Raw genomic sequence first — 11,720 nt, 5'->3', positions numbered from 1 at the left:
CTTACTGTACCTGTAAAGGGTTAAAAAAAGCCCACAGATAAAAAGAACGGAGTGGGCACCTGACCAAAAGAGCCAATGGGAAGGCTAGAACTTTTTAAAATCGAAACAAGACTCCACTTTTGTCTGGTGTTGTTGTTCTCCGGAGAGCAGAGACACAGAACAGCAACATTGTAAGCAGCTTTAAAACCAGGTATGAAAAAGCATCAATTCATACCTCGAACCTACTTATCTGAAACCCCAGATATGTACGTAAATCAGGGAATGTCTAGGAAGATGCGATTAGGGTTATTTCTTTTATATTTTATTGGCTTGTGGACTCCTCTGTGCTATCCCCATATGCTTTTGTTTTGCTTGTAACCTTTAAGCAGAACCTCAAGAGAGCGATCTTGATGCTTAATTTTTGTAATTGTTTCTTTTAAGATCTAGCAAAAAGCCCAAGTTCCAAATGTATTTCCTTTCTTTTTGGATTTAATAAAATTTACCTTTTTTAAGAACAGGATTGGATTTTTGTGTTCTTAAGAGGTTTGTGCACATGTTGTTTAATTAGCAGGTGGCAACAGCTGATTTCCTTTTTTTTTTTTCACATCTCTTCCCCAGAATGGGGGTGAAAGGGCTTGAGGGTACCCCACAGGAAGGAATTCCCAAGTGCTCCTTCCTGGGTTCTCAAAATAAGGGGACGGTTGCACTTGGGTAGTGGCAGCATCTACCCATCCAAGGTCAGAGAGAAGTTGTGACCTTGGGAGTTTAATACCAGCCTGGAGTGGCCAGTATTAATTTTTAAAATACTTGTGGGCCCCCACCTTCTGCACTCGAAGTGCCAGAGTGGGGAAACAGCCTTGACACATGGGGACTGTACTCCTTCCATTTGCTCACCCTTTGTCTGTGTAGTTTGCAAGCTCTTTGGGGCAGGAACTCTTTCCACGTGTGTTGGTACAGCACTTAGTGCGGGGGGGGGGGCATTCCACACCCCAGTGTAATGCAAATAATAATGGGAGTCCTTAGACTTCTCTCAAACCCAGACCTACACCTTCTTCTGCTTTTGCCTGCTCTCCCTCCCATTGGTGAGACAGGGCCCTCAGAGCTGGCCCATCACTTCTCTTGTAAATAAGCATTTGCTAAGTGCATATCTGGGGAGTAGAGTCTTCTCTGCAGGAGAAAAGAGGCTGTAAAATAATTATTATTGTTCTATCTATTTATAGGAGCACCCCATTGCCATGGGATCCAAGCATTTCCAGCTACCCTCTGGTTTAACTTGGTTAATATTTTCCAGCGTTAATCCTCTCACAGATCACAGCTGAGTTGAGTCTCTGTCCTGGGAGCAGCTCTCTGCTAATATTCCCACCTCCTGCTGATGTTGGCTCTGGTTCCATCCAGACCCCTCTGGAGCATGGCATGGTTTGTATAGACTCGCTTGCCTGGAAGCTGCTGCCTCACTGAAGGACAGCTGTGCTTTAGGGCTGCTTCGTTCCCAGGACATTTCTTCATGTTACTCCAAAGCCACAGAAGTCATTGCTGTGTTGTGGGAAATGGAGCTGGGACTGCAGGCAGTGAGAACAATGGAAATTCCTACCACCCTGACCGCGCCACACCACTGATCATTTTAAACTCTAAATTAAACACTGTATTGTTATCAAGTTTCCTTTCTGTGTGTTCCTGAGGAGCACCCTGGCACCTCTAGTCTTGCCCTGTGTGACCCAGAAAGGGACAGGACATCCAGTGGCTCTAGCCAAAACCAAAATGCAGACCATGCAGCAAAGCAACACGGCCGACCTCGGGCTATCCAAAGTGCTGCACATTTTGCACAGTCGCACCACCATAGAAATGGTAACCAGTAACACCCGAGGGCTGTACGCTTGTTGCGCCTGTCACCCGAGCGCATTCCACACACCAGGGATTCTGCATCCTTCCATTCCCCTCCCCCGCCACCACACACACAGACAAGCTTCCTGCATGCCATCCTGGCATCCCTCTCTGTTTCAGGGACTCACTGCAACCCCACCATCCATATGCCAGGAGCTCTGTGTCCCCCACCAACACCCATACCATTGTCCCCATTTTCCCCCATGCCAGGAGGTTTGTGTGTCCCCCTGACCCCATTCCCTGCCCCCAACAGTGGTTCCATGTGCTGCCCATTTCCCCATGCCAGTGTCCCCCATTCTCCCTTCCATGCCAGGGGCTCAGTATGCACCTCCACTCACCCTTCCTCCCTCCTTCCCACTCCCACCACTCTTATGTATTTTCTTTCTGTCTAGGTTATAAGTCACTCCAGGTATCGACATTTTGGAAGCGCTGAGATGTGGGGGAGGGGGTTACTGTTATGATATGGTGCTAATGGCTAACAGCAAATGGTTTTTCCGATCTGTAAACATTTACAGGGGTGGTTGAAGCTGGGGGGTCTGCTAACCAGATGCCAGGGGTTTTGTGTGCCCCATTTCCTCCCTTCTGGTTTTCCCATTTGCCACCAAAAATAAATAGGGTTCTGCCTTCTCTGAAATTTTGGAATTGATTGGATGTAGCACTCAAAAGTTATTGCATTCCAGCCTAAAAGGAAAAAAAGCCATTGAGAAGAGCATCAGACATCACTTTGCTCAACTGAATAGTAATAATGTCAATGCTAAATGTATGCCAGGGGTCCTACTACAGCCACCGTTCAGTTCTGCGTGAGTCCTACGGCCATTTCTCTCTCTCTCTCTCTCTCTCTCTCTCGTAGAAGGCACAGCCAATGTGAATTGTACAAAACAGACACTTGTGGCTGATATTTATGATGACTTTGTAAAACCCTGTCCAATAAGGTAGACACATCACATCAATACTGCTTAAAGATAAACTGCTTTGGGAAACTCTGAGCTAAAGGTCGCCTCACTGGAACAACCCTGTGTAGGAAACCCAGACAGATTACATAAGAAAATGGATTTCCAAATCACATGCTCACAGCCCTCCTGGGACATTGCATCTGTTTAATTTTCCACAGCGCAGTCTCACAGCAAACAGAATGTGGTGAACGAGTGGGAGAGCTAAGAATTAGGAGGTGCAAGTGAACATTGCATTCTCTTTGGCTATGTAAAACTCAATATACACAGGAGCACTCAAATGCCGAAGCAGAGACAAGGCAAAGATGAATGGGACTGCTGTGGCCGAGACCAGCACCAGTCATGGGGAGAGCTATGCAGAAAATCCTCGTCCCTTTACTCTGGCTAGCAGCATCACTTTGTGAGGTTCCGAACACCTGCCCAGGTGCGTGAGAGACGAACCTGTCACCCTTACAAACAACATGCTCCTTTCTTCTTCTCTTGTAGAAGTATTATGAGCTCATCAGAGGTAGCAGTAAATAGCACGTTTTTATTTGGTCAGAAATAATCCTTCATAGAGGAAACTGGTAGCCTGCAGGGGGCAGGCATTGGGGCTGTCTGTTTGTTTGTTTCAGGGAAGCCTGGCTGTTTAAAGATAGCCAGAGCTTCGGGAACCAGCTGAGCAGCTGGGAACAGCAGAGCAGCACACAGCAGGAGTTTGCCTGGGAGTTCGCCTGGAGTGAGCCCAGTGAGCCTTACATCTTGCCAACTTCTCTGAGGAAGCTCATAGTAGGAAGGTGATATGGAAGGGGGGGGGGGTTCAGCTGTTGTGACCTGCACTGGATGTGCCATGTTTGTCTTTCTTCCACAGGACAGAAGCGACTTTGTCTGTACAAAGTGCAAGCTGGTCTCCATATTGGAAGAGAAGATTGAAGGTCTGGAGCAACAGATAACGACCCTGCGTTGCATACGAGAAACTGAGGATTTTCTGGACAAAAGTCAGGATATGCTTCTACGGGCACAAAGCTCTAAAGATTTAGAGCAGGTTGCACAGCGGAGCCAAGAGGCCAGTGAAGAAGCTTGGCAACATGTGACCTCCAGAAGAAGAAGGGGGAATGTCTGGGTTCCAGCAACGCGGACACAGGTAACTAACCGCTTTCATGTTCTCTCCACAGGTACCTTTGCAGAGAGTGGACCAGATGATATGTCTGGGGGGAGAAAGCAGAAGGAGACTCCGCTGGTTGGAAGGCATGAGATGCACTGTCCTGAGATGGGGGGTTCCACGACCACCAGTCCCAAGAGAAGGAGGCAGGTGGTGGTGGTCGGGGACTCTCTCCTCCGGGGGACTGAGTCATCTATCTGCCGCCCTGACCGGGAAAACCGAGAAGTCTGCTGCTTGCTAGGGGCTAAGATTCGCGATGTGACGGAGAGACTGCCGAGACTCATCAAGCCCTCAGATCGCTACCCCTTCCTGCTTCTCCACGTGGGCACCAATGATACTCCCAAGAATGACCTTGAGCGGATCCCTGCAGACTACGTGGCTCTGGGAAGAAGGATAAAGGAGTTTGAGGCACAAGTGGTGTCCTCGTCCATCCTCCCCGTGGAAGGAAAAGGCCAGGGCAGGGACCGTCGAATCGTGGAAGTCAATGAATGGCTACGCAGGTGGTGTCGGAGAGAAGGCTTTGGATTCTTTGACCATGGGATGGTGTTCCATGAAGGAGGAGTGCTGGGCAGAGACGGGCTCCATCTTACGAAGAGAGGGAAGAGCATCTTTGCGAGCAGGCTGGCTAACCTAGTGAGGAGGGCTTTAAACTAGGTTCACTGGGGGAAGGAGACCAAAGCCCTGAGGTAAGTGGGAAAGCAGGATACCGGAAGGAAGCACAGGCAGGAACGTCTGTGAGGGGAGGGCTCCTGCCTCATACTGAGAATGAGGGGCAATCAGCAGGTTATCTCAAGTGCTTATATATGAATGCACAAAGCCTTGGAAACAAGCAGGGAGAACTGGAGGTCGTGGTGATGTCAAGGAATTATGACATGATTGGAATAACAGAGACTTGGTGGGATAACTCACATGACTGGAGTACTGTCATGGATGGTTATAAACTGTTCAGGAAGGACAGGCAGGGCAGAAAAGGTGGGGGCGTAGCACTGTATGTAAGGGAGCAGTATGACTGCTCAGAGCTCCGGTACGAAACTGCAGAAAAACCTGAGTGTCTCTGGATTAAGTTTAGAAGTGTGAGCAACAAGAGTGATGGAGTGGTGGGAGTCTGCTATAGACCACCGGACCAGGGGGATGAGGTGGATGAGGCTTTCTTCCAGCAACTCGCAGAAGCTACTAGATCGCACGCCCTGGTTCTCATGGGTGACTTTAATTTTCCTGATATCTGCTGGGAGAGCAATACAGCAGTGCATAGACAATCCAGGAAGTTTTTGGAAAGCATAGGGGACAATTTCCTGGTGCAAGTGCTAGAGGAGCCAGCTAGGGGGGGAGCTTTTCTTGACCTGCTGCTCACAAACCGGGAAGAATTAGTGGGGGAAGCAAAAGTGGATGGGAATCTGGGAGGCATTGACCATGAGTTGGTTGAGTTCAGGATCCTGACACAGGGAAGAAAGGTAAGCAGCAGGATACGGACCCTGGACTTCAGGAAAGCAGACTTCGACTCCCTCAGGGAACGGATGGGTAGGATCCCCTGGGGGACTAACATGAGGGGGAAAGGAGTCCATGAGAGCTGGCTGTATTTCAAGGAATCCCTGCTGAGGTTACAGGGACAAACCATCCCAATGAGTCGAAAGAATAGTAAATATGGCAGGCGACCAGCTTGGCTTAATGGTGAAATCCTAGCGGATCTTAAACACAAAAAAGAAGCTTACAAGAAGTGGAAGGTTGGACACATGACCAGGGAAGAGTATAAAAATATTGCTCGGGCATGTAGGAATGAAATCAGGAGGGCCAAATCGCACCTGGAGCTGCAGCTAGCAAGAGATGTCAAGAGTAACAAGAAGGGTTTCTTCAGGTATGTTGGCAACAAGAAGAAAGCCAAGGAAAATGTGGGCCCCTTACTGAATGAGGGAGGCAACCTAGTGACAGAGGATGTGGAAAAAGCTAATGTGCTCAATGCTTTTTTTGCCTCTGTCTTCACTAACAAGGACAGCTCCCAGACTGCTGCGCTGGGCATCACAACATGGGGAGTAGATGGCCAGCCCTCTGTGGAGAAAGAGGTGGTTAGGGACTATTTAGAAAAGCTGGACGTGCACAAGTCCATGGGGCCGGACGAGTTGCATCCGAGAGTGCTAAAGGAATTGGCGGCTGTGATTGCAGAGCCATTGGCCATTATCTTTGAAAACTTGTGGCGAACGGGGGAAGTCCCGGATGACTGGAAAAAGGCTAATGTAGTGCCAATCTTTAAAAAAGGGAAGGAGGAGGATCCTGGGAACTACAGGCCAGACAGCCTCACCTCAGTCCCCGGAAAAATCATGGAGCAGGTCCTCAAGGAATCAATCCTGAAGCACTTATATGAGAGGAAAGTGATCAGGAACAGTCAGCATGGGTTCACCAAGGGAAGGTCATGCCTGACTAATGTAATCGCCTTCTATGATGAGATTACTGGTTCTGTGGATGAAGGGAAAGCAGTGGATGTATTGTTTCTTGACTTTAGCAAAGCTTTTGACACTGTCTCCCACAGTATTCTTGTCAGCAAGTTAAAGAAGTATGGGCTGGATGAATGCACTATAAGGTGGGTAGAAAGTTGGCTAGATTGTCGGGCTCAACGGGTAGTGATCAATGGCTCCATGTGTAGTTGGCAGCCGGTGTCAAGTGGAGTGCCCCAGGGGTCGGTCCTGGGGCCGGTTTTGTTCAATATCTTCATAAATGATCTGGAGGATAGTGTGGATTGCACTCTCAGCAAATTTGTGGGTGATACTAAACTGGGAGGAGTGGTAGATACGCTAGAGGGCAGGGATAGGATACAGAGGGACCTATACAAATTGGAGGATTGGGCCAAAAGAAATCTGATGAGGTTCAATAAGGATAAGTGCAGGGTCCTGCACTTAGGACAGAAGAACCCAATGCACAGCTACAGACTAGGGACCGAATGGCTAGGCAGCAGTTCTGCGGAAAAGGACCTAGGGGTGACAGTGGACGAGAAGCTGGATATGAGTCAGCAGTGTGCCCTTGTTGCCAAGAAGGCCAATGGCATTTGGGGATGTATAAGTAGGGGCATAGCGAGCAGATCGATGGACGTGATCGTTCCCCTCTATTCGACATTGGTGAGGCCTCATCTGGAGTACTGTGTCCAGTTTTGGGCCCCACACTACGAGAAGGATGTGGATAAATTGGAGAGTCCAGTGAAGGGCAACAAAAATGATTAGGGGTCTGGAACACATGACTTATGAGGAGAGGCTGAGGGAACTGGGATTGTTTAGTCTGCAGAAGAGAAGAATGAGGGGGGATTTGATAGCTGCTTTCAACCACCTGAGAGGTGGTTCCAGAGAGGATGGTTCTAGACTATTCTCAGTGGTAGAAGAGGACAGGACAAGGAGTAATGGTCTCAAGTTGCAGTGGGGGAGGTTCAGGTTGGATATTTGGAAAAACTTTTTCACTAGGAGGGTGGTGAAACACTGGAATACGTTACCTAGGGAGGTGGTAGAATCTCCTTCCTTAGAGGTTTTTAAGGTCAGGCTTGACAAAGCCCTGGCTGGGATGATTTAATTGGGGATTGGTCCTGCTTTGAGCAGGGGGTTGGACTAGATGACCTCCTGAGGTCCCTTCCAACCCTGATATTCTATGATTCTGTGATTCAAAGATGCACTTTATAGCTTCTCTGCTGGCCCTTTGGGACCCCATTGTAATTTGTGAATCTCCAATTATTATCAGAGATGTAAGAAAACCTGTCATGCGAGTGATCGTTTTTAAGATCAGTCTTTTGATTTTTTTTAAATGCTGCATTTTCAAATGGAGTTTTTACCCTGTTAAAAGTATGTAAAAACAGTGATCCATTAGGGAACCAGTCTGTTGGACTCCGCAAAATGGGCTAATTTCTGAGTGAAAATGGTTTTGTATCAAAAATCTGAAAAATAGCTTTTTTGCGTGTGTGCAAGGGAAGAGTAGCCAAGTCATTGAGTTCCCATAAAGCACAATTGATGTGGATGGAAGGTGTAAAATGACAGAAAATAAAAGAGTGAAAACCATTGTATGAAGTTTCGTGAAACGAAAATTGTGAATTTTGCCCACCTCAAGATGCACCAACCCCTTTCAGGTAAGTTTTGGAACATCTAAGGTTAGCTCTACTGGTGGCATGTCTTAATCTATATAAAGTCATTCTTCTATTAGCACTTTTTATAATGATATTAAAGATCCAGCTAATTCCTAAAACCAAGGGGGCTACTTTGTTTTTAGACAGTGAGAAAGATACATGAAGCCCTGTGAGCTCTGATCTAAGGTGTTTGTTGCAGTCTGGAATTTGAAGAATATTTCAGGCCCTGAGATCCCCCTTACAAACATCATCCATTTAATAAACTCTCTGTTCTCCAAGGATGCCCTGGAACCACAGGTCCACCTGGTCCAAAAGGCGAACCCGGAGCTGTAGAACTGAAAGGTACATCTCTGGCCCTGAGCGAGACTCACTGCAAGCAATCCCCGAACAGGCTCCTCCTGACAATAGTGTGCCCAGTTTGACACTTCACAAGTTCTAGGAGTTGGGGCGCACAGTTCCAGCATCTTCTGTTGAGACTGGAAAACACGTTCACAGTCTCCTGGGCTGCAGACTGATAGTAATGCACCTTTGGAAACAGACAATCAGAACATCAGAGCTAGGGTTCTGAGCCTGGGGGTTACAACCTCTCTACCCACCCCACATTACTAAATGGAAAAACATCCCAGCTAAATGGGAGGGGTGTCCTGAGCACCAGGTATGGAAAAGGTTGAGAATCCCTATCCAAACCACCCGTAGGATAACAGCAAATTACAGACTGTATCAACCAGATAAATTTACAGTGAATAGAATCCACAGGACCAAATCTTGCAATCTAACAGAGCCCTCACTCATGAAATATTCTGCTTGAACTCAATGGGAGATTAGTTTGAACAGTGGTAGCAGGGTCAGATCAAGGCAAAATAAAAGGAGATTAGATATTGTGATTCAGTCTAGCTGTAGGGGTCTTCTTCCAGACGCCTTATAGAGACAGGTGAAGGAGTAATTTAGAAGTCTGGTTCATTTTGTGCGTTTGAAGTTTTATAAACGTAAGGAAATATTTCTTGGATGTTCTCTGCATTTGCAGGAGACAGTGGAGCTCTGGGGAAGGCTGGACCAACAGGGACAAAAGGTAAAGCACTAAAGAGCAGAGAACGCTAGCCATTCTGCTTGTGATTTAAATAACAAAGATTTTTTTCATAGGTTCATACATTTTACAGCCAGACAGGACCATTATGACCATCTAGTCTGACCTCCTGTATAAAGTGCCTTTTTTCTAATCTGAATTTGTCTAGCTTTGGATTCCAATAGTTGGATCTCATTTTGCCTTTTTTCTACTAGATTAAAGAGCTGGCTACTATCCACAATCCCTTGTTCATGTAGGTACGGTCCAGACCTCAAATAATTCCTGTAGCTCTTTTCTGAGCCCTTTCCAACTTCTTTTTTGGAACACTATTCAGAGTTATAAAGTTAGCTATATAGTTATAACTATACAAAGTTAGGGAAGGTTTATAATCCCTTTGCTTCTGGGTTTAAACTAATCTCTAATGCTTTGAGATCAGGAGAGACATCTTAAGGTGGCAAACCATACCACCTCTGCCTACTGCAGGGTTTCTTGTACTTCTCACTGGAGCATCTGGTACTGACCATTGTCAGAGACAGGACACTGGACCACATGGACCACCAAGCTGACCCAGTCAGGCAGTGCCTATATTCTTACACACAGTGTACTGGAGTACCATATTGATTTAGGGCCCAGTCTAGCTGTCCCTGAAATAAATGGGATTCTTGCAGAAGACTTTATTGGGAGTTGGATCATGCCCTCCAGATGAAATTCATCCCTGTGTAGGTAGACAGTGAAGAGTCTATAGATCACTTACATCCTGCCTCAGCTTTATTTAATAGGCTTAAGCTCTGCCTGGACCTTTTGCTGGCCTTCTGCCCAGGGGTGAATTCACCCTTACTGAGCAAATTATTAGCCGTTAGATCCCTTTTGCCAAATGCACTGGAATTAGCAGGATTCTTTTTTTCCCCCGGTGTACTAGTAAATGGACTTGGAGGGGCTGGGTTTTCCCACCACCAGGACAGGTGCTTGGAGGGGCTGGGTTTTCTCACCACCAGGACAGGTGCTTGGTGCTTAGCACCAAGATAAGCACAATGAGCAAAGTGTGACTGATGCATCCAACAAGGATTTCAGGCTGTTTTCTTTCTTTAGGAGAAAGAGGAAGCCCTGGAACACTTGGGACTACAGGTAAGAACCTCTGCCCTCTCCTGTATACCAAGAGAACTATTTAAGGTTCATTTTTAAAGCACTAGAGTAACATGGAAACATGACATACTTTGTACACAATTCTCTCTGCTATTCCCCTAAGTGATATTTTTCCTGAATGGTGAAACTCTTGAACCGACTAAAAATATGCCAGCATGGGGCTGTCCTGATGATGCAACATCTGCAGTAATTGCTCATAGGTTATATTTAGCCCATGTCAGAGTAACCTGGAATGTAACTAAAACCCCAGCTGTATAAGATATATGGCACAATAGGGATGCATGTATTTTACAAGCCTATCGGGGTAAACCTCGCCACCCACCCAGCACAGATGTTAGGGAGCAGTTAGGGAATGCGGTCCCTCGACCCGCGCCACTTCCAGCTGCTCCCATTGGCCTGGAGCAGCGAACCGCGACCATTGGGATCTGCGATCGGCTGAACCTGCGGATGCAGCAGGTAAACAAACCGGCCTGGCCTGCCAGGGGCTTTCCCTGCACAAGTGGCGGAACAAGTTTGGGAACCACTGGTCTAAACTAAAACCCTCCTGAGTTTACCCAACTCCTACTCAGATTAAAACTATCTAGGCTTTACAATTTAAAACCAATGGCCCAGATCATAGAATCATAGAACTGGAAGGAACCTCGAGAGATCATCTAGTCCAGTCCCCTGCACTCAGGGCAGGACTAAGTATTATCTAGACCATCCCTGACAGGTGTTTGTCCAACCTGCTCTTAAAAATCCCCAATGATGGAGATTCTACAACCTTCCGAGGCAATTTATTCCAGTGCTTAACCACTCTTGACAGGAAATTTTTCCTAATGTCCAACTTAAACGGCTCTTGCTGCAATTTAAGCCCATTGCTTCTTGTCCTGTCATCGGCGGTTAAGGAGAACAATTTTTCTCCCTCCTCCTTGTAACAACCTTTTATGTACTTGAAAACTGTTATCATGTCCCCTCTCAGTCATCTCTTCTCCAGACTAAACAAACCCAATTTTGTCAATCTTCCCTCATAAGTCATGTTTTCTAAACCTTTAATCATTTTTGTTGCTCTTCTTTGTACTTTCTCCAGTTTGTCCACATCTTTCCTGAAATGTGGTGCCCAGAACTAGACAAAACTCCAGTTAAGGCCTAATCAGCGCAGAGTAGAGCGGAAGAATAACTTCTCGTGTCTTGCTTACAATACTCCTGCTAATACATCTGAGAATGATGTTTGATTTTCTTGCAAGAGTGTTACACTGATGACTTATATTTAGCTTGTGATTCACTATGACCCTCAGATCCCTTTCTGCAGTCCTCCTTCCTAGGCAGTCATTTCCCATTTTGTATGCGTTCAATTGATTGTTCCTTCCTAAGTGGAGTACTTTGCATTTGTCCTTATTGAATTTCATCCTATTAACTTCAGACCATTTCTCCAATTTTTCCAGATCATTTTGAATTTTAAGCCTGTCTTCCAAAGCACTTGCAACCCCTCCC

Source organism: Eretmochelys imbricata, chromosome 16, assembly GCF_965152235.1.
Source record: "Eretmochelys imbricata isolate rEreImb1 chromosome 16, rEreImb1.hap1, whole genome shotgun sequence".
In the NCBI taxonomy this organism is placed as follows: domain Eukaryota; kingdom Metazoa; phylum Chordata; order Testudines; family Cheloniidae; genus Eretmochelys; species Eretmochelys imbricata.
This window is presented reverse-complemented; position numbering follows the sequence as displayed.